The following is a 19,962-nucleotide window of genomic DNA, read 5'->3' on the forward strand; positions in this document are numbered from 1 at the left end:
GTATTTCCCTGATGCCGAGTGATATGGAGCACTTTTTCATGTGTCTGTTGGCCATCTGGATGTCTTCTTTGCAGAAATGTCTGTTCATGTCCTCTGCCCATTTCTTGATTGGATTATTTGTTCTTTGGGTGTTGAGTTTGCTAAGGTCTTTATAGATTCTGGACACGAGCCCTTTATCTGATATGTCGTTTGCAAATATCTTCTCCCATTCTGTCAGTTGTCTTTTGGTTTTGTTAACTATTTCCTTTGCTGTGCAAAAGCTTTGGATCTTGATAAAAATCCCAATAATTCATTTTTGCCCTTGCTTCCCTTGCCTTTGGCGTTGTTCCTAGGAAGATGTTGCTGTGGCTGAGGTCGAAGAGGTTGCTGCCTGTGTTCTCCTCAAGGATTTTGATGGATTCCTTTCTCACATTGAGGTCCTTCATCCATTTTGAGTCTATTTTCATATGCGGTATGAGGAATGGTCCAATTTCATTTTTCTGCCTGTGGCTGTCCAATTTTCCCAACACCATTTATTGAAGAGGCTGTCTTTTTTCCATTGGACATTCTTTCCTGCTTTGTTGAAGATTAGTTGGCCATAGAGTTGAGGGTCTATTTCTGGGCTTTCTATTCTGTCCCATTGATCTATGTGTCTGTTTTTGTGCCAGTACCATGCTGTCCTGATGATGACAGCTTTGTAATAGAGCTTGAAGTCCGGAATTGTGATGCCACCAACTTTGGCTTTCTTTTTCAATATTCTTTTGACTATTTGAGGTCTTTTCTGGTTCCATATAAATTTTAGGATTATTTGTTCCATTTCTTTGAAAAAGATGGATGGTACTTTGATAGTAATTGCTTTAAATGTGTAGATTGCTTTAGGTAGCATAGACATTTTCACAATATTTATTCTTCCAATCCAGGAGCATGGAACATCTTTCCATTTCTTTGTGTCTTCCTCAATTTCTTTCATGAGTACTTTATAGTTTTCTGTGTATAGATTCTATTCCTCTTTGGTTAGATTTATTCCTAGGTATCTTATGGTTTTGGGTGCAATTGTAAATGGGATTGACTCTTTAATTTCTCTTTCTTCTATCTTGTTGTTGGTGTAGAGAAATGCAATGATTTCTGTGCATTGATTTTATATCCTGACACTTTACTGAATTCCTGTACAAGTTCTAGCAGTTTTGGAGTGGAGTCTTTTGGGTTTTCCACATATAGTATCATATCATCTGCGAAGAGTGATAGTTTGACTTTTTTTTTGCCTATTTGGATGCCTTTAATTTCCTTTTGTTGTTTGATTGTTGAGGCTAGGACTTCTAGTACTATGTTGAATAGCAGTGGTGATAATGGACATCCCTGCCGTGTTCCTGACCTTAGCGGAAAAGCTTTCAGTTTTTCTCCATTGAGAATGATATTTGCGGTGGGTTTTTCATAGATGGCTTTGATGATATTGAGGTATGTGCCCTCTATCCCTACACTTTGAAGAGTTTTGATCAGGAAGGGATGCTGTACTTTGTCAAATGCTTTTTCAGCATCTATTGAGAGTATCATATGGTTCTTGTTCTTTCTTTTATTGGTGTGTTGTATCACATTGACTGATTTGCTGATGTTGAACCAACCTTGCAGCCCTGGAATAAATCCCACTTGGTCCTGGTGAATAGTCCTTTTAATGTACTGTTGAATCCTATTGGCTAGTATTTTGGTGAGAATTCTCGCATCTGTGTTCATCAAGGATATTGGTCTATAGCTCTCTTTTTTGATGGGATCCTTGTCTGGTTTGGGGATCAAGGTGATGCTGGCCTCATAAAATGAGTTTGGAAGTTTTCCTTCCATTTCTATTTTTTGAAACAGTTTCAGGAGAATAGGAATTAGTTCTTCTTTAAATGTTTGGTAGAATTCCCCTGGGAAGCCGTCTGGCCCTGGGCTTTTGTTTGTTTGGAGATTTTTAATGACTGTTTCAATCTCCTTACTGGTTATGGGTCTGTTCAGGTTTTCTATTTCTTCCTGGTTCAGTTGTGGTAGTTTATATGTTTCTAGGAATGCATCCATTTCGTCCAGATTGTCAAATTTGTTGGCGTAGAGTTGCTCATAGTATGTTCTTATAATAGTTTGTATTTCTTTGGTGTTAGTTGTGATCTCTCCTCTTTCATTCATGATTTTATTTATTTGGGTCCTTTCTCTTTTCTTTTTGATAAGTCTGGGGGGTTTATCAATTTTATTAATTCTTTCAAAACTAGCTCCTAGTTTTGTTGATTTGTTCTATTGGTTTTTTTTTTTTTTTTTTTTTTTTTTTTTTTTTTGCTTCTATTTCATTGATTTCTGCTCTGATCTTTATTATTTCTCTTCTCCTGCTGGGTTTAGGGTTTCTTTCTTGTTCTTTCTCCAACTCCTTTAGGTGGAGGGTTAGGTTGTGTACCTGAGACCTTTCTTGTTTCTTGAGAAAGTCTTGTACCACTATATATTTTCCTCTCAGGACTGCCTTTGTTGTGTCCCACAGATTTTGAACTGTTGTGTTTTCATTATCATTTGTTTCCATGATTTTTTTCAATTCTTCTTTAATTTCACGGTTGATCCATTCATTCTTTAGAAGGATGCTGTTTAGTCTCCATGTATTTGGGTTCTTTCCAAACTTCCTTTTGTGGTTGAGTTCTAGCTTTAGAGCATTGTGGTCTGAAAATATGCAGGGAATGATCCCAATCTTCTGATACCGGTTGAGTCCTGATTTAGGACCGAGGATGTGATCTATTCTGGAGAATGTTCCATGTGCACTAGAGAAGAATGTGTATTCTGTTGCTTTGGGATGAAATGTTCTGAATATATCTGGGATGTCCATCTGGTCCAGTGTGTTATTTAAGGTCTTTATTTTCTTGTTGATCTTTTGCTTGGATGTTCTGTCCATTTCAGTGAGGGGAGTGTTAAAGTCCCCTACTATTATTGTATTAGTGTTAATGTATTTCTTTGATTTTGTTATTAATTGGTTGATATAGTTGGCTGCTCCCACCTTGGGGGCATAGATATTTAAAATTGTTAGATTTTCTTGTTGGACAGATCCTTTGAGTATGATATAGTGTCCTTCCTCATCTCTTATTATAGTCTTTGGCTTAAAATCTAATTGATCTGATATAAGGATTGCCACTCCTGCTTTCTTCTGGTGTCCATTAGCATGGTAAGTTCTTTTCCACCCCCCTCACTTTAAATCTGGAGGTTTCTTCAGGCTTAAAATCAGTTTCTTGGAGGCAACATATAGATGGGTTTTGTTTTTTTATTCATTCTGATACCCTGTGTCTTTTGATTGGGGCATTTAGCCCATTAACATTCAGGGTAACTATTGAGAGATATGAATTTAGTGCCATTGTATTGCCTGTAAGGTGACTGTTACTGTATATTGTCTCTTTTTCTTTCTGATCTACCACTTGTAGCCTCTCTCTTTGCTTAGAGGACCCCTTTCAATATTTCCTGTAGAGCTGGTTTGGTGTTTGCAAATTCTTTCAGTTTTTATTTGTCCTGGAAGCTTTTAATCTCTCCTTCTATTTTCAATGATAGCCTAGCTGGATATAATATTCTTGGCTGCATGTTTTTCTTGTTTAGTGCTCTGAATATATCATGCCAGCTCTTTCTGGCCTGCCAGGTCTCTGTGGATAAGTCTGCTGCCAATCTAATATTTTTACCATTGTATGTTACAGACTTCTTTTCCCGGGCTGCTTTCAGGATTTTCTCTTTGTCACTAAGACTTGTAAATATTACTATTAGGTGATGGGGTGTGGTCCTATTCTTATTGATTTTGAGGAGTGTTCTCTGCACCTCCTGAATTTTGATGCTTGTTCCCTTTGCCATATTGGGGAAATTCTCCCCAATAATTCTCTCCAGTATACCGTCCGCCCTTCTCTCTCTTTCTTCTTCTTCTGGAATCCCAATTATTCTAATGTTGTTTTGTCTTATGGTGTCACTTATCTCTCAGATTCTCCCCTCATGGTCCCGTAGCTTTTGTCCCTCTTTTGCTCAGCTTCTTTATTCTCTGTCATTTGGTCTTCTATATTGCTCATTCTTTCTTCTGCCTCATTTATCCTAGCAGTGAGAGCCTCCATTTTTGATTGAACCTCATTAATAGCTCTTTTTATTTCAACTTGGTTAGATTTTAGTTCTTTTATTTCTCCAGAAAGGGCTTTTATATCTCCCGAGAGGGTTTCTCTAATATCTTCCATGCCTTTTTCGAGCCCAGCTAGAACCTTGAGAGTTGTCATTCTGAACTCTAGATCTGACATATTACCAATGTCTGTATTGATTAGGTCCCTAGCCTTTGGTACTGCCTCTTGTTCTTTTTTTTGTGGTGAATTTTTCCGCCTTGTCATTTTCTCCAGATAAGAGTATATGAAGGAGCAAGTAAAATACTAAAAGGGTGGCAACAACCCCAGGAAAATATGCTTTAACCAAATCAGAAGAGATCCCAAATCGTGAGGGGGGGAGAAAGGGGATAAAAAGAGGTTCAGAAAGAAAGAAAGAAAAAAAAAAAGAAAGAAAGGAAAGAAAAGAATTTAAAAAAGAAAACGAATAAAGAAAAGTATAAAAAAGAAAAAAAAATATATATATATATTAGATAAACTAGTTAAAAGACGTTAAAAAAGAAAATGGTAAAAGTTACAAAAATTTTAGCAGAAGAAGAGAAAAAAATGAAAAAGAAAAAAATTAAATTAACTGTAAGACTAAAGAATCATAGGGAGAAAGCTTGAGTTCCGTGCTTTGCTTTCTCCTCCTCTGGAATTCTGCTGCTCTCCTTGGTATTGAAACCACACTCCTTGGTAGGTGAACTTGGTCTTGGCTGGGTTTCTTGTTGATCTTCTGGGGGAGGGGCCTGGTGTAGTGATTCTCAAGTGTCTTTGCCCCAGGCGGAATTGCACCGCCCTTACCAGGGGCCGGGCTGAGCAATTCGCTCGGGTTTGCTTTCAGGAGCTTTTGTTCCCTGAGCGCTTTCCGTAGAGTTCCGGAGGACGGGAATACAAATGGCAGCCTCCTGGTCTCTGGCCCGGAGGAGCCGAGAGCCTGGGGCCCCACTCCTCAGTGCGCCCTCAGAGAACTGTGCCCAGTATTTCCCGTCTGCCTGACCTCCGGCCACGCTCAGAGCTCACCGAGCCTGTGACCGGTTCAAGGTAACCCCGACCTGTGATCTTACTGTCAGCTCTGTCTCTGTAGACAGCTTCCCCATTCTAATACCTGTAAGCTCTGCGACACTCAGACACCCCCGATCCTTCTGTGACCCTGCGGGACCTGAGGCCATGCTGACCCCGCATGGACTTCACCCCGGTTTAGCCTCTGGAGCGATGTCCCTCAGCGGAACAGACTTTTAAAAGTCCTGATTTTGTGCTCCGTTGTTCAGCCGCTTGCCGGGAGCCAGCCCCTCCCCCCCCCCCCCCCCCCGGGGTCTATCTTCCCGTCGCTTTGAATTCACTTCTCTGCCAGTCCTACCTTTCAGAAAGTGGTTGTTTTTCTGTTTCTAGAATTGCTGTTCTTCTTCTCTTTGATCTGCCGATGGATTTGTAGGTGTTTGCAATCTTTAGATAAGCTATCTAGCTGATCTCCTGCTACCTGAAATAGTCTCAGCCTGCTACTTCTCCTCCATCTTGATTCCTCCCCCTGGTGGTATATTCTAATAAGGCTTTCCTAGCTTTAGGAAATTGTGAAAAAAATGAAAAGAAATTTAATCTTTCAAGGAATCATTAAGAATAGACATTCTCAACCTTGTTTGCACATTAAAATCACCTGGGGAACACCTAAAATTCTTGTATCAGTGCCCCCCCCTTTTTAAGTTCTTTGTATGACTTCAATATGTAGCCAAGACTGAAAGCTGATAACAGAGAGATGCATTCTCAATTTCAAGGAGTTAATTTTTAGGTGATGGTCAAATTGAAGTGAGATACATGTGTTTACAAAATTAGAGAGCTAGGTATACCTTTGGAGCCGTTTCTCTTGGGAAATAGCCTATAATTTGTTCCGATTATCACTGTTTGAAGATGCTGTCACTGGGATATAATACATTGGTTTCCAGATGCAATTAGGTTTCTGTTTTCTCTGCAAGTCATGGCATTAACTGGGGTAATCACTCGACTGTCAAATTTGCATTCAAACCTGGAATTAGTCTCCTTGCCAGTTGAATTTTAACCGTGGTAATTAAAACATTTCACAATAAATATAATTTAAAGGAAATTTTACTTACTTTCCCATGGCCAAGATTATTAGACTGCCAGTAAAACTTTCAGAATCAGTGGTGTGAAGAAAATGCCAGAATGATTAAATAAATTTACAGATATCTTAAACTCCCAGCCCACCTGGAGTATAACTGTGGTAAAAATAAATTAATTTCAAGATTAAATTTCTGGGCCCAGAGTTAGCTTCCCAAAATAGTGCAAGTTGTGTGAATTTCCTGAATTCCACCTTTCTCACAATTCAATAGATGTTAATAAAGGAACTGGAGCATTTTGTACACCTATGCAATTGGTATAGAGTTATTGCCTTTAAGATATGTTTTTACCCAACTCGTACTAATTAGAGGCTGATTGAGTAGCTGCCTTTATTCCACTGGGATCCTATTTTATTCTGTAACTGTCAGGGGTAGCATTACATTTTAGTCAAATGCTTTTCAGGTCATCTTTGACTTTTTATTCTCCTCTATCCCCTAACTCTGGGGGCACCAAAATAAATAATTCCTCAGTTTGGCATAGCTTTCAGATATTCTGCATTCTCAACATTTCCACTGCTGCTTTTTGTAGATCAGGTCTTTATTACTGAATTTCCTAGCTGGTACGGCAGCGTTCATCAGCCTTTCTCTTTTTAACTTGTCCCATTCTTTTATGAACTTCACCTTCTTGGTCACCACATTCAGCAAAACCATGAATTCTAAACTCTTTTTTCTTTAGGCCTTTCATAAACAGGACATTCTCTGACTCTCCAACCCATTTCCTACTATTCCAGCCCCCACCCGTGTCGGCAATGACGGTCTTCCATAGAAAAGTCTTAAAAGAAATTTTAAAAAGGGTTGTGGTGGTTGGTACTTAACAGTAATCATGAGTTACCTTGAAAATTGCTTCTAATGCAACACAATCTTCTGAAGATGCAGTCTAGTTGATTTTCAAAAGTACAATTCATTTGTTTCCTCTAGACCCAACTTCTCTGGGCCTTGGGTAAGTCACTCTACCACTTGCCTGTTCTATAAAGGCATGAGGGTAATTCCTGATCCCCATTCACTCCTGAGCGATGAGCAGTCAAAGGAGATGATAGCCAAATAGATGTGGGTTCATGCCAAGTTAGTGAGTCAAAAACATGTTATTGTTGTTTTTGAAATGGAATTGGAGTATGCAAACCTGATCCTATTCAGTTTCTCCCACCTTCAGGAAGATGATAAGTAGTGGGTCTACTTCTCGCCTCCCAGCCACTTCCACTCTAAGGAAATGCCACACAAGCCCAGGTGACCAGGCTTTTTTTTTTTTTTTTTTTTTGGCCATTATAAAAGTTTATTTAACAAAAAAGCTCAATATGAAAATGCTGAAAATGCACACGATCTGATTTTTATATTGTAGTAAAACAGGTACTATTGAGAGGGGACATGTGGAAGCAGTTGATTCTTCTGATGAACAAACACATCCATTGTTTATACTTGTTCTAAGGCTTCTAACATGATGATACTATTTCCTCGTATTACCACCATTCCAATATTGTTCTGTTGCCCACTAGTTGCCATCTCCACACATTCATCTATCACAAGATTCATAAATGGATCGAACCCCCGCAATATTCCTTGAACATGTCTGCCACCATTTAATTTCAATGATAATTTCTTGTCCATAAATTTTTTCAGCTCGGGAGGGTGAGCTTTGCTCATGGTGTCTACTCGGCAAGCTCAAAGATGCCTCCAAACGGAATTCGTGGCGACCCTCTGACCAGGCTTTTTTGACCTTATATCCTATTCCTCCCAGCTCTTTGGAAATAGGCTGAGTGGGGAGTAAACCCACAGATAAGGAAGCCATAGGCTTCAGACAGTGGCCAGCAGCTTGGTAGAGTCAATCATATTTACTAACTCAGGGATTCTGAACCAAGTAACACCAAAAGGCCAGTTGATGGTAACTGAAAAATGCCCAGAAAAAGGGAGGGGTTCAACATTTTCTTCACTGTTTCTCATCCATCTCCCACTTCTTTCTCTTACGTTTGTATAGCAAATCTCAGATGTCATGTTATTTCACCTCTAAATACTTCATTATACTTTTTTTTTTTTTAACATTTTAACAGATTTAATAGTCTAAGGGAGGAAAATAATTTTCCCACTACCCCTCTGAGTTCTTAGTTGGGACCCATGTAATAAAAGACAGATTAACAAGAGAAAAGCAAATGGAAATTTATGAACATGTTTACTTCATATTTACATGGGAAAGATCCTGGGTAAGATGATTAATTCCCCTAGGTGAATTCAGACTTCAACACCACCTTATTTGGGAAAAGGGAAAGAGTAAAAGGATTTTAGGAAAGATGAATGGGTCCTCGGAAAAATAGATGAGGGGTATAGTTTGTGACTGTTTGTCAGAGTCTGGTATGGACTTCTAGTCTCCTCTCCTAAGAAAAGAGTCAATCCTCTCTACCTGATGAAACTCCCAAGACTATATATGTGACATCTGAGTTCCTTTTGGAAGATCTGTACTGAGGCAAATAAGGGGAGTTCAGAGAAAGCTCTTCCTGGTATTTGCCAATTTTTAAGGCTTACATTTCAAAATAATCAATATACCAATGTAGCATACATTGGGGTGGCATGTCCTGAACTCCTACAGTCATATTTTGGTGTGGCACATTCTGTCACCTTTCATCTCATCTAATACCCATTCCATATTCAAGTTTCTCCAATTGTCTTAAAGATGTCTTTTTACAGGTCAGTTTGTTTGAATCTGCTTTGTTCAGAATCTGAACAAAACCTTCTTATTGCTTTTATTTATTCTGTAACAGCCCTACTGTGGTTTTTTGTTCTATAGAACATCCCATAGCCTGGATTTGGCTGATTGCTTCTGTAAGGTGTTTAACTTCTTCTGTCCATTAAACGGTCAGAAACTGGGAGTGAGAGGCTTGGATTTAGTTTTTAAGACAGGATTGCTATATTGTTACTGTTGCATACTTTTTAACACATCACCTTATGAAACACATAATGTCAGGTTGTCCCACTTTCTGAGACATAATGGCAGACTAAAATTGGCCACCTGCTCTTTGTCACACTGTCTACAGAGAGACGGAAGCTCTTTCCCTTCCTTGAATCCAGAATCCAGACTGACTCCTCTAACCTGCTTGGCCAATAGATGCCACTCTACCTTTCACAACCCAGGCTCCCGCAAGCCTGGAAAACTAGAGAATAAGTTACATTTCAGGAAGCTTGCTTCCCTCTCTGACATCCTCTTTTGCCTTTTCTTCCACTGCAGGGGAGTGTTTTTACCAATTTTTCATTTATCCTACCATCGTTTCTTTATGAAAATAGAAATAGATATATATATTCGTGTATATTTATGTGTGCCTTTTTTTCTTACCCAAAAAGGTAGCACACCATAATTAGTATACTATATACATAGCTTTTTTCACTTTACAAAGTAAACTGGAGATTACTCTGCATCAGAATGTAGAGACTGGTCTCATTTTGAAGGGAGTTTGTTGTGAAAACAAATAAAATTGAAAAGCTTTGTCTGAGTACAGGTGATCATACAATGGATAGCCTTGTGTAGATACTATTTTGTATTTTAGCCAGCACACCTTTGAGGTAGATTTCTAGGAGTGAGGATGATGGAACTTGACTAGATGTGATAACATGAAAGTCAGGATAATGAAGGAAGTCCGTTGGTGGAGAGTTGAGAGGGCAGGAGAAACACTGAGGAGACTGGAGACCTACAGAGAGCTCTGGCCCTCCTAGGGCCACAGTCAGGGCAAAAGTTCTTAGAGCCAGTTGAGTGCCCATGAGTGTTGGATTCCAATCTTAGATCCAGTTCCACTGCATCCCTGCAAATCGTTTTCTCCAGGCAACTTAAGTGGATCTCTGCTCCTTGGAACTGAAAAGAGTGTAACATAAGTAGTTAGAGAGAAATGTACATTGCAAAGGCACTGTTAGTACTATTCTAATAAATTTCATCTAATCTTCAACATTTTACTAGAAGAATTTCAAACAGAAAAGTCAAAAGAATAGTGCAATGAACATCTCTATGTCCTCTACCCAAACTTAACAATTGTTAGCATTTTTCACCATACTTTTTTTTTTTCTGTTGAGTAATTTGGAACTGAGTTTCAAAATCATGATACCTCACTCCCTAAATACGTCAGTAGGCATCTTCTTAGATATTCTTCTAGATAGCCACAACACTGTTATTAGAACAAAGGTAATTAACAATAACTTCCTAATACTACCTGATATCTCCTCCATATTCAAATTTCATTATTTATAAAATGACATTTCATTTCCTTCTTCTTGAGGTATATTCAACCAGAGTATATGCACTGGGACATATGTATGAAACATGAATTCATGTTCAGGAAGTATGTTTCACTGTATATTTTATTAATTTTTATTAGAAAGGGTTTTAGCTTTTTGTTGAATAAATTTTAGCATTCATTGAGAAGATCAAGTGGTTTTTCTCCCTCAATCCCTTCATACAATTTTATATGAATAGATCTTCCAATAATAATATTTCCTTTAATTTCTTAAATAAGCTCTACTTCATTATGACATATTTGTAAAAGTTGCTGTTGGATTTTGTTTGCTAATATTTGATTTAAGGTTTTTGCAATGCTATAAGAGGGAGGAGTCCATGGCTTTCTTGTATGTGTATGTGTATAACCTTCATCAGGTTTTGGCATGAATGTTGTTCTCAGTTCAGTAAAAAAAAATTAGAAGTTTACTTTTTCTTCTTTATCTATATGTTAGCACATTTAAAATTGATTGATATTAGCTCCTTTGAAGGCTGGTAGATTTCCCTTATGATGACTTGTGTTTTCATGGGATAGGGATAGTTCTTTGGGTTTTGTTTTGTTTTTGTTATTTCTTCTAGAGAAGTGATATCTTTAAATACATTTTTAAAAAACTTTGCTGGGGTTAAAACAATTTGCTGGGAAATCAAATTTCCCAGGAAAATTATCAATTTCTTCAAGGTTTTCAAAGTGTTTGTTCTTGGCATACAATTGTGAGGTAATCTCCTAGGATTTTTAATTTTCCTGTTTTGATGGTTACTTCCACCTTGAAATCTCTTATTTTGGGTATATGTCTTGAAGATCTTGAAATTTCCCCTTTTTCTTGGTGAGGTTAGCTAGTGATTTGTCAATTTATTTGATCTTTTCAACTAACCTTTTCTCCATTTTAAGTGTTCTTTTTACCTTACATTAATTTGTACTTTTGTTAATTTAGCCTTTCTGATTTTTTTTTTTTGTGGGGGTTCCTTTTTAAAAATTTTTTTGAGTTGGCTATTACATTAATTTTTATTATTTTATTTTATTGATATTTGTTGTTATCCATTTCCTTCTTTCACTGCTTTAACTGCACCCTACAGATTTTGATATATGGTATTCTCATCAGTCTTTCTTAAGATTTCTGCAATTTCAGTTTGTTTTTCTACCTTGACCCCAGAATTGTGTCATATTGAATTTTTAAATTTCCATGCAGAAGGATCTTTAAGAACTTTATTATGAACTTCTGGTTATTGCACCATGGTTAAATAATATTTTTGATTATTTTTACTTCAAGAGACTTCATGAAATTTTCTTTGGGAGTTAATACATGGTCAATTTTTAGGAGTGTTCCCTGTTTGGTAAACTTGGGAAATAACCTTATTATTAAGTTTTAGTTTATTCTTGCTTCTCCTTGTGGTTTCTGAGTTTGAAGGTTGCTGTTCTGTTATTTGCATACACAGATATATTATAGCTTTTGTAGATGTGGCCTTCAGCATGAAAATTTGCCCTTCTTTTTCTTGTTTAATGCTTTGTGGCCTTAATTCTACATTGTCAGGTGTCTCAATCAAGTTGTGGTTTGTATTCTCCTAATGTCTCTTTGCTCATCTTTTCACTGTCAGTCTTTTATCTTGTATTCTGCAGCTATGCTTTGCTTTTTTTGTGAGTATCCCTGAACATTTAAATAAGTCTTCTTCTGATTGTAAGAGCAATATGTGCTTACTGTAAAACAATTGGGAACTACAGAAAATACAAGGAAGAAAGCAAGCAATCACTTCTAATCCACTACTCCGAGGACAACTGCTTTTAGCATTGTGCTGTATTTCATTTAATTGTTTTTTGGCTCCTTATAAAACATTTGTTATACAATATTTCTACTTTAGATGTTGCCCATTTAGCATTACTCTTCAGTATATAAATTATGCTTTCCACTTGTTTTCAGAAGCATCAAGTGCAATGTATTCACTTTTTCTCTTTCCCCACAATCAAGCATTCATAATGCCCATTAAGTTATTTATACCCAAGTACATATAGGATTTTTTAAAAACTTGCATAGGATTTCTCATCACAAATGTGAATGCTACAGATTTTGTGATTATGTAGAATATTCTTTTTGTTCTCTGGTCTGACTGGCCTCTTCAATGGTGGGTCACAATGAAGAGTGACCACATAAGTTATCCTTCAAACTGGGACTCTCTTAAAGTGAAGGTAGCACTATTAATATTTAGCTCAGGATAACAGGAATAAACTAAGAATATCCAGGAAAGACTGGAATCTATAATCACCATGTAGATGAAGAGTTCTGCCCTAAGGATGCTTCTAGATACTCCTCTTGGTAAGCTGCTGACATTCTGATACAGTTGAGAATGACGGGGTTTCAGATCATTTCTATCTCTTCTTTTTATGCACATATTTTTCCTTCTCAACAGTATCATTCTTGCCTAGCTAATTGACTGTTTTTGTGACCCTAGTCAGGAATTGTCTATTTTTTATCATTATTGATCTTGCCTTGAGGTTCTTCAACTTCTACATTGGTCTTCATGATGAATACAAGGTTTTGAAGAAGTTCCTGGGAGAACAACTTGTCTCTTCATTCATCTTTCTGGGTTATCTGCTCAATATCTTCCTTGATCCAATGGCCTTTGTCATAATCTTGGCCTCTTTTTACATATTCTTGTATGTAGTGACTTATTGAAGAGGCTGGAGAGACCCATATCAGATGTGTCTTCAATCTGAGATGCATCTGTGAGCTCAAACTTGCCTAGCATATGGTTATTCTTGGTTATTGCCCATTCAGCTTTATAGACCTGAATGAGCATACCAGGCTGATCGTTAAAGATAAAGACAGTTTGTGCCTTTACAGTATGGTGGGATCAGCAGTTAAAATACCAGGGAACAACAAGGGCTACATTGACCCCAAAGCCTAGACATAGTCAGATTTTTCTTCAACTACGATGGTTGCCTGGACTTCTACCATAAGTAATAGCTTCATTGGTGTATAAAGTCCACCTTAAATTCTTACTTCTGAGGAAGTCCTGAAGGAGCTTCTGAGTCTTGCGGATATGCACAGAGCCAGTGACCAAAATGGTCATCGACCTGTAGCTTGTCTTCATTCAATTTCACGAAGGGTTTTTGCCACATGGTCCAGAAAACTACAACAGAGCTGGTATTTAGCTATCAAAATACATATATGTGGGGCACCTGGGTGGCTCAGTCAGTTAAGTGTCTGCCTTATCTCAGGTAGTGAGCCTGGGGTCCTGGGATTGAGCCCCATGTCAGGTTCCTTGCCTGGCGGGGAGTCTCCTTCTTCCTCTTCCTCTGCTGCTCCCCCTGCTTGTATTCTTTCTCTCTCTGTCAAGTAAATCAATAAAATCTTTTAAAAAATGGATATATATAAAGTAGATGTAGATGAAATTAATCTAAATGTTGTCTAGGGTGCTGAAAGAGTAGGTGTTTGAAGTGTTCATGAGCTTTAGAGAAGCATCAGATAGGCTTCTTGTTCCTACTAATGTCCTTATGTTTCCCTTGACCTTGATATTGAAAAGGTTGACCTTTGGTTAAGGAACTTTTCTTCACCCAAGCAGATGTCTTTCCTCCCTAGCTGAAGACTAGAAATGAAGAATTTATTCTTCAAAAGGGAGGATTAATACATCAAAAAACACCACCTCCTGTGTCAGAAATTAACACATTTCATTTGACAACAACTGTCTTCTTTAAGCCATATGTAGGGGCAGTGGCATTTGGCTCTCTGATAATGCTAAGATCAGTGATGTTTCTAGAAGTGTTTGTGCCCTGGCAGTGGGAGTCATTAAAGCTCTGCGTGATGTGCCAGCTTGCCAAAGTAATCCCCTGCAATTCTATTAATTTTGTTCAAATGAAACTTTGAATAAATAAATAGTTTTTAATCTCCTTATACTCCTATATTTTTTGGCCTGCTTGTCTTACTGGAGAGTTGAGTGATTAAATCTATGTTAATTGCACACTTGACACCAAAAAATCATGTTGTGGGGTTTGTTTTAACTTGATTATCTTCAGTATCTGGGATCAATCATTTAATGTCTATAAAAATGACATAGCATTGGTGAACGTCTTTCCCTGAGCATTGGCAATGAACTCAACCACATCTTCTCGGAAGACACTCTCTTAGGAATCTATGGAGGATCAGTACCCACCGTGCGTTTCTTCAACATGACTTCCTGAGATGACTGACCTGGCTCAACAAAGAAAGACATATGCCTTCAGTAACTTATAATTTCAAAGATAAAAGTAGAAAAATACATAAGAACTAAATGATTAACCTGATTCAGGAATTTGTATTCTCATGTATTTCTTTAGGTCTTATGATCAATTAAAAATTTTTAAAGCTTATATATATTTCTTATTGTCTTCAACCTGTTTTTCTCAGTCAGTGTTTTATTTATGAGATCCACCTAAGCTGAGGTGTGTACCTCCATTTCTTTTCCCATTGCATAGCATTTCCTTGTTCAAATGTATCTGAATTTATTTTTGCACTTTTCCATTTTCCTGGTAATGTATTAAGTTGTTTTGATTTCTCCCGTTATTATAAACAGTGCTGCCGTGATTAAGAAAGAAAGGATCAATGGATTGAATTATATTAAAATAAACACTGCATCAAAAGCTTTTGAAGAAAGTGGAAAAGACAACCTATTGAATATAATTCCAGTGTGTACAGCCAACAGAGGGTCGGTATTCAGGATGTAAAAGGACTTTACAAATCAATAGGAAGAAGATTAAAAAACTCTTATTGAAAAATGGGAAAGGTATGAGATAATTTACAGAGGAGCAGAAGATTAAATTTGAGAAACCAATAAAACGTTAAAGATACTCCATCTCACTACATATCCAAAAATATGCAAAAACAAAAAACAAAAAACCTGTATCTAACAAACTACAAAAATTTAAAAAGCATGATAAGCCCAGTGCTGGTAAAGATATGGATTGATGAAAACCTTTTACTCAGATTGAGGAACTTTGAACAGATACCTTCATTTTGGGAGAAAATTGGCAATATCTAATAAACTTAAAAATAAGAAAAACCCCTGGCCAAGTACCTCCCAGACTGAGAATGTAGCTCAAAAAACTCTTTCCCGAGTATTCAGGGAAATATATGCAAATGTTCTTAACAGTTTTTCAGCAAGCATTGTTCCTTTATCATAATTCAGATCACGATGGCCATACTAATTTTTCAATTAGAATGACTTAGCTATCTCAATATTTATTCATCAATGTATGTTAAGATGAAATAAGATTAAAAAAAAGCTTTGGCGGTCAGCAAAAATACCCAATGATTCTAATGCTATTCATTCATTTTTTTAAAGATTTGATTTATTTATTTGTGGGAGAGAGAGAGAGAGAGAGAGAGAGCTTGAGCAGGGGGAGCAGCAGAGGGAAAGGGAAAGAAGCAGACTCTACGGTGAGCAGGGAGCCTGACATGCGGCTGGATCCCAGGATGGTGAGATTATGACCTGAGCCAAAGGCAGATGCTTAACTGCTTAACTGAAGTAGCTGCCCAGGCACCCCTATTATGTCCTAAGTAGCATATTAGTCCTAGAGTGAATAAAACATAATACTACTGGTTATTAATGTAAGTTTTAAAAAATTACTCAAACAGTCCCATCTCTGCTCTTATAAGCCTTTCTGTCCCAGAAGGCAAGTTGCAACTTGGCAGGAAGTGTAACATTTTCTGGATTAACCCACTCCAGCCTCCTGTCGTCTGTCTCTTGTCAATGATTATAAATGACGCTGTGTAACCGCTGGCTGATGGTAATCAGTGCTAAAGGTTTTGCCTACCTGTCTTCTGGGCTCTCATCTGTAAAGAGACATTAAAGACATCCGTTCAACCACTAGCAGGAAATGAATACCAGACATAGAATGGCTTGCGAAATTACAAAGCACAGACAGGAATAATTCCCTGAAGTTCCATCCTTCCGGCTATTTATTCCATTTTTGACTTCTAAGATGTAGAGGAAATAAAAATAATAAAACATGATAAAGAAAGAAGGGAAGGGAAAACATTGCTTCAGTCCTCTTAGCACATTAGTTCATATACTGATCCTGAAGTATTTTAGTGGGGGGAATGAAATATGTTATTTTATTTTATTTTAAGATTTTATTTATTTATTTAACAGAGATCACAAGTAGGCAGAGAGGCAAGCAGAGGGGGGGGGAGCAGGCTCCCTGCTGAGCAGAGAGCCTGATGTGGGGCTCCATGCAAGGACCCTGAGATCATGACCTGAGCTGAAGGCAGAGGCTTAACCCATTGGGCCACCCAGGTACCCGTGGAATGTGTTATTTTAAAGTTTTTCCTTTAATTCAGAGAAAGATATTGACAACATTTTTTTCCCATTTGTCAAATGCAGCGTCCTATATACTTCAGCATGACAAACATAATTTTTCTCTTCCACATGTTTACCAAATTGATGAACACTTCTGTCTCAGTTGGCAAATTGGATTTTAATCTGATAAGGTTGATTGCTGGCCTGTGGTATTCATCTCATTAAACCTGCCAACGGGATGAGGCATTACAGTCAAGCAATGTCCTACTTTCATTTAGAGATGGATACTTTTTGTGAAGTTTTTTTGGTGGGGGAGAACAACCTCAGACTATAGGTGGCATGAAAAATTTTCTGCTTTGACAGAATGATCCCACCTGTAGCATGTGTCCCAACTATGCACTTCTGGCTGGACCTCTCCTACTGTTATGTAGCAGCAATGAGGAGCAGACACATTTTGCTTCTTTTTAATTTTTTTCCAAAATGGCCAGACTCGGGATGGTCATCAACATTCAGAGCAGACAGTTGTTAATTTCATAGTATCAGGGCTGGGATGAGAGCAGGGATACAATGAATACGTTACATCTTCCCTAGCTTTACTCGATCACTTTGTGGGAGAATTTCTGCCATCAACAGTGACCTCCCTTTGCCCTACCATTGCAGAAGGCCCTACTTCTTGGTAATATGTCTCTTTTATTCCAATGTACTATGTGTTGTTAGTCCTCTGCAAAAGCAGAATGGGCTCCACGTAAAATTTTGTTTTGATGTCAAGACTGTTGATGCCACACACACATACTGGCTGTAACAGGTTTATTAATTGTACAATGATACTCTCTGAGGAGAGCAGGGCTTGAGGAAGCCAAGAAAAGAGACCGACTTAGGGTTTTTATGGTGGTTGGAGGGCAGGGCTGTGGTGAGTTTTCCTCCACACAGACATGAACTTCCAGAGTTCAACTTTTCAGAGAGCCAAAGGAAGGAGCATCTGGGGTTTCTTCTGAGTGTGCCCAGATGTGAGACACTCGGAAAGAGGCTTACAACTCATCAGCAAACCTAAAAATAAGGAGTCAGACTCCTTATTATACCATGTGTGTCCTGTGCTTCTATCAGAGCCAAACCATCCCCTACTCCTTAGATGAGGAGTGTGTTTACAAAGACACGGGCCCTTAGAAATCGCATTCATTCCTGATGTACAGAGCACAAGTCAGTATTTATTCGACTTGGGGCCATTTTCTCTATTTACTTGCTTTTTTTTTTAAAGATTTTATTTATTTATTTGAGAGAGAGAACATAAGTGTGCATGAGTCGGGGGAAGGGCAGAGAGAGAGAGAGAGAAGCAGACTCCCCACTGAGCAGGGAGCCCCATGCAAGGCTGATCCCAGGACACTGGGATCATGACCTAAGCCAAAGGCAGACACTTACTAAGCCACCCAGGTGTCCCTTCAACAGTTACTTGTAATACCATGCATTGTATTAAGTTTTCCTTAACTTCAACATTTATGTGCATTATTTTTGATTGGTCAAATCTCTTAGCACCGGGGCGCCTGAGTGGCTCAGTGGGTTAAGCCTCTGCCTTCGGCTCAGGTCCTGATCCCAGTGTCCTGGGATCGAGCCCTGCATCGGGCTCTCTGCTTAGCGGGGAGGCTGCTTCTCCATCTCTCTCTGCCTGCTTGTGATCTCTCTCTCTGTGTCAAATAAATAAATAAATAAATCTTAAAAAAAAAAAAAATCTCTTAGCACCTAGTGTGGTCAAGGAAAGTGAAAATAAAATATGTATTTATTAACCCAACCTGATTAAGCAGTTTTAAAATGAGCTCTCAATGGGAGAAGATATTTGCAAATGACATATCAGATAAAGGGCTAGTATCCAAAATCTATAAAGAGCTTATCAAACTCAACACTGAAAGAACAAATAATCCAATCAAGAAATGCGCAGAGGACATGAACAGATATTTTTGCAAGGAAGATATCCAGATGGCCAACAGACACATGAAAAAGTACTCCACATCACTCAGCATCAGTGAAATATAAATCAAAATCACAATGAGATACCACCTCACAACAGTCAGAATGGCTAAAATTAACAAATCAGGAAATGACAGATGCTGGTAAGGATGCAGAGAAAGGGGAAACCACCTCCCACCCACACTGTTGGTGGGAATGCAAGCTGGTGCAACCACTCTGGAAAACAACAAAGAGGTTCCTCTAAAAGTTGAAAATAGAGCTACCCCATGACTCAGCAATTGCACTATTGGGTATTTACCCTAAAGATCAAACGTAGTGATGCGGAGGGGCACGTGCACTCGAATGTTTATAGCAGCAATGTCCACAATAGCCAAACTATGGACAGAACCTAGATGTCCATCAACAGATGAATGGATAAAGAAGATGTGGTGTGTGTGTGTGTGTGTGTGTGTGTGTACACACACACACACAATGGAATACTATGCAGCCATCAAAAGAAATGAAATCTTGCCATTTGCAACAACACGGATGGAACTAGAGGGTATTATGCTTAGTGAAATAAGTCAATCGGAGAAAGACAACTATCATATGATCTCCCTGATATGAGGAAGTGGAGATGCAACATGGGGGGCTTGGGGGGTAGGAAAAGAAAAAATGAAACAAAATGGGATTGGGAGGGAGATAAACCATAAGAGAGAGACTATTAATGTCACAAAACAAACAGGGTGGCCAGGAGGAGGGGGTTAGGGAGAGGGTGGTGGGGTTATGGACATTGGGGAGGGTATGTGCTATGGTGAGTGCTGTGAAGTGTCTAAACCTGGCGATTCACAGACCTGTACCCCTGGGACTAATAATACATTATAAATTGATAAAAAAATAAAAAAAAATTTAAAAATGAGCTCTCAATTTAAGCAATAAACCTGGTTCCAAACAATACTATTCACAGACTATTTGAGGAGATAGAGGGTGGTGCTAACACAGGGTATTATTCTCTTCTGTAGGATTGCAAGAGAATCCAAAATAGGAAAAATAATTGCAGGTGCAGAGAGGAACATCTTTCTCTCCTCTTATTAGAAAGGATGAAGGGTTTCAAGACAGGATAGAGGAAATCATTCAAGATATAAACCAGACAGAAGGGATTCCTGGGATTTGTGGGGAGATCCAGCCCAGAGGCAATGGTGGGTGGAAAGTCCAGGTGCAGCCACCAGAGATGGGGGGGACATGTCTGAAGTCACTGTAGGTGAAAGATCTGCTGGGGCTGGAGCAGCCCGGGGACAGGCTC

The 19,962-nt window shown here is 38.4% G+C and overlaps 1 pseudogene across 1 annotated transcript; it reads right to left on the reverse strand.

Annotated features, from left to right (window-relative positions):
• Positions 1 to 7,513: 7,513 nt before the first annotated feature.
• On the reverse strand, positions 7,514 to 7,903 carry LOC309845373 (small nuclear ribonucleoprotein G pseudogene; annotated as a pseudogene). The gene has a single exon. The product of its transcript is annotated as a small nuclear ribonucleoprotein G pseudogene (transcript).
• Between the last annotated feature and the right edge of the window lie 12,059 nt (positions 7,904 to 19,962).

Source organism: Mustela nivalis (genome assembly GCF_964662115.1).
Source record: "Mustela nivalis genome assembly, chromosome: 12".
NCBI classification, from domain to species: Eukaryota; Metazoa; Chordata; class Mammalia; order Carnivora; family Mustelidae; genus Mustela; species Mustela nivalis.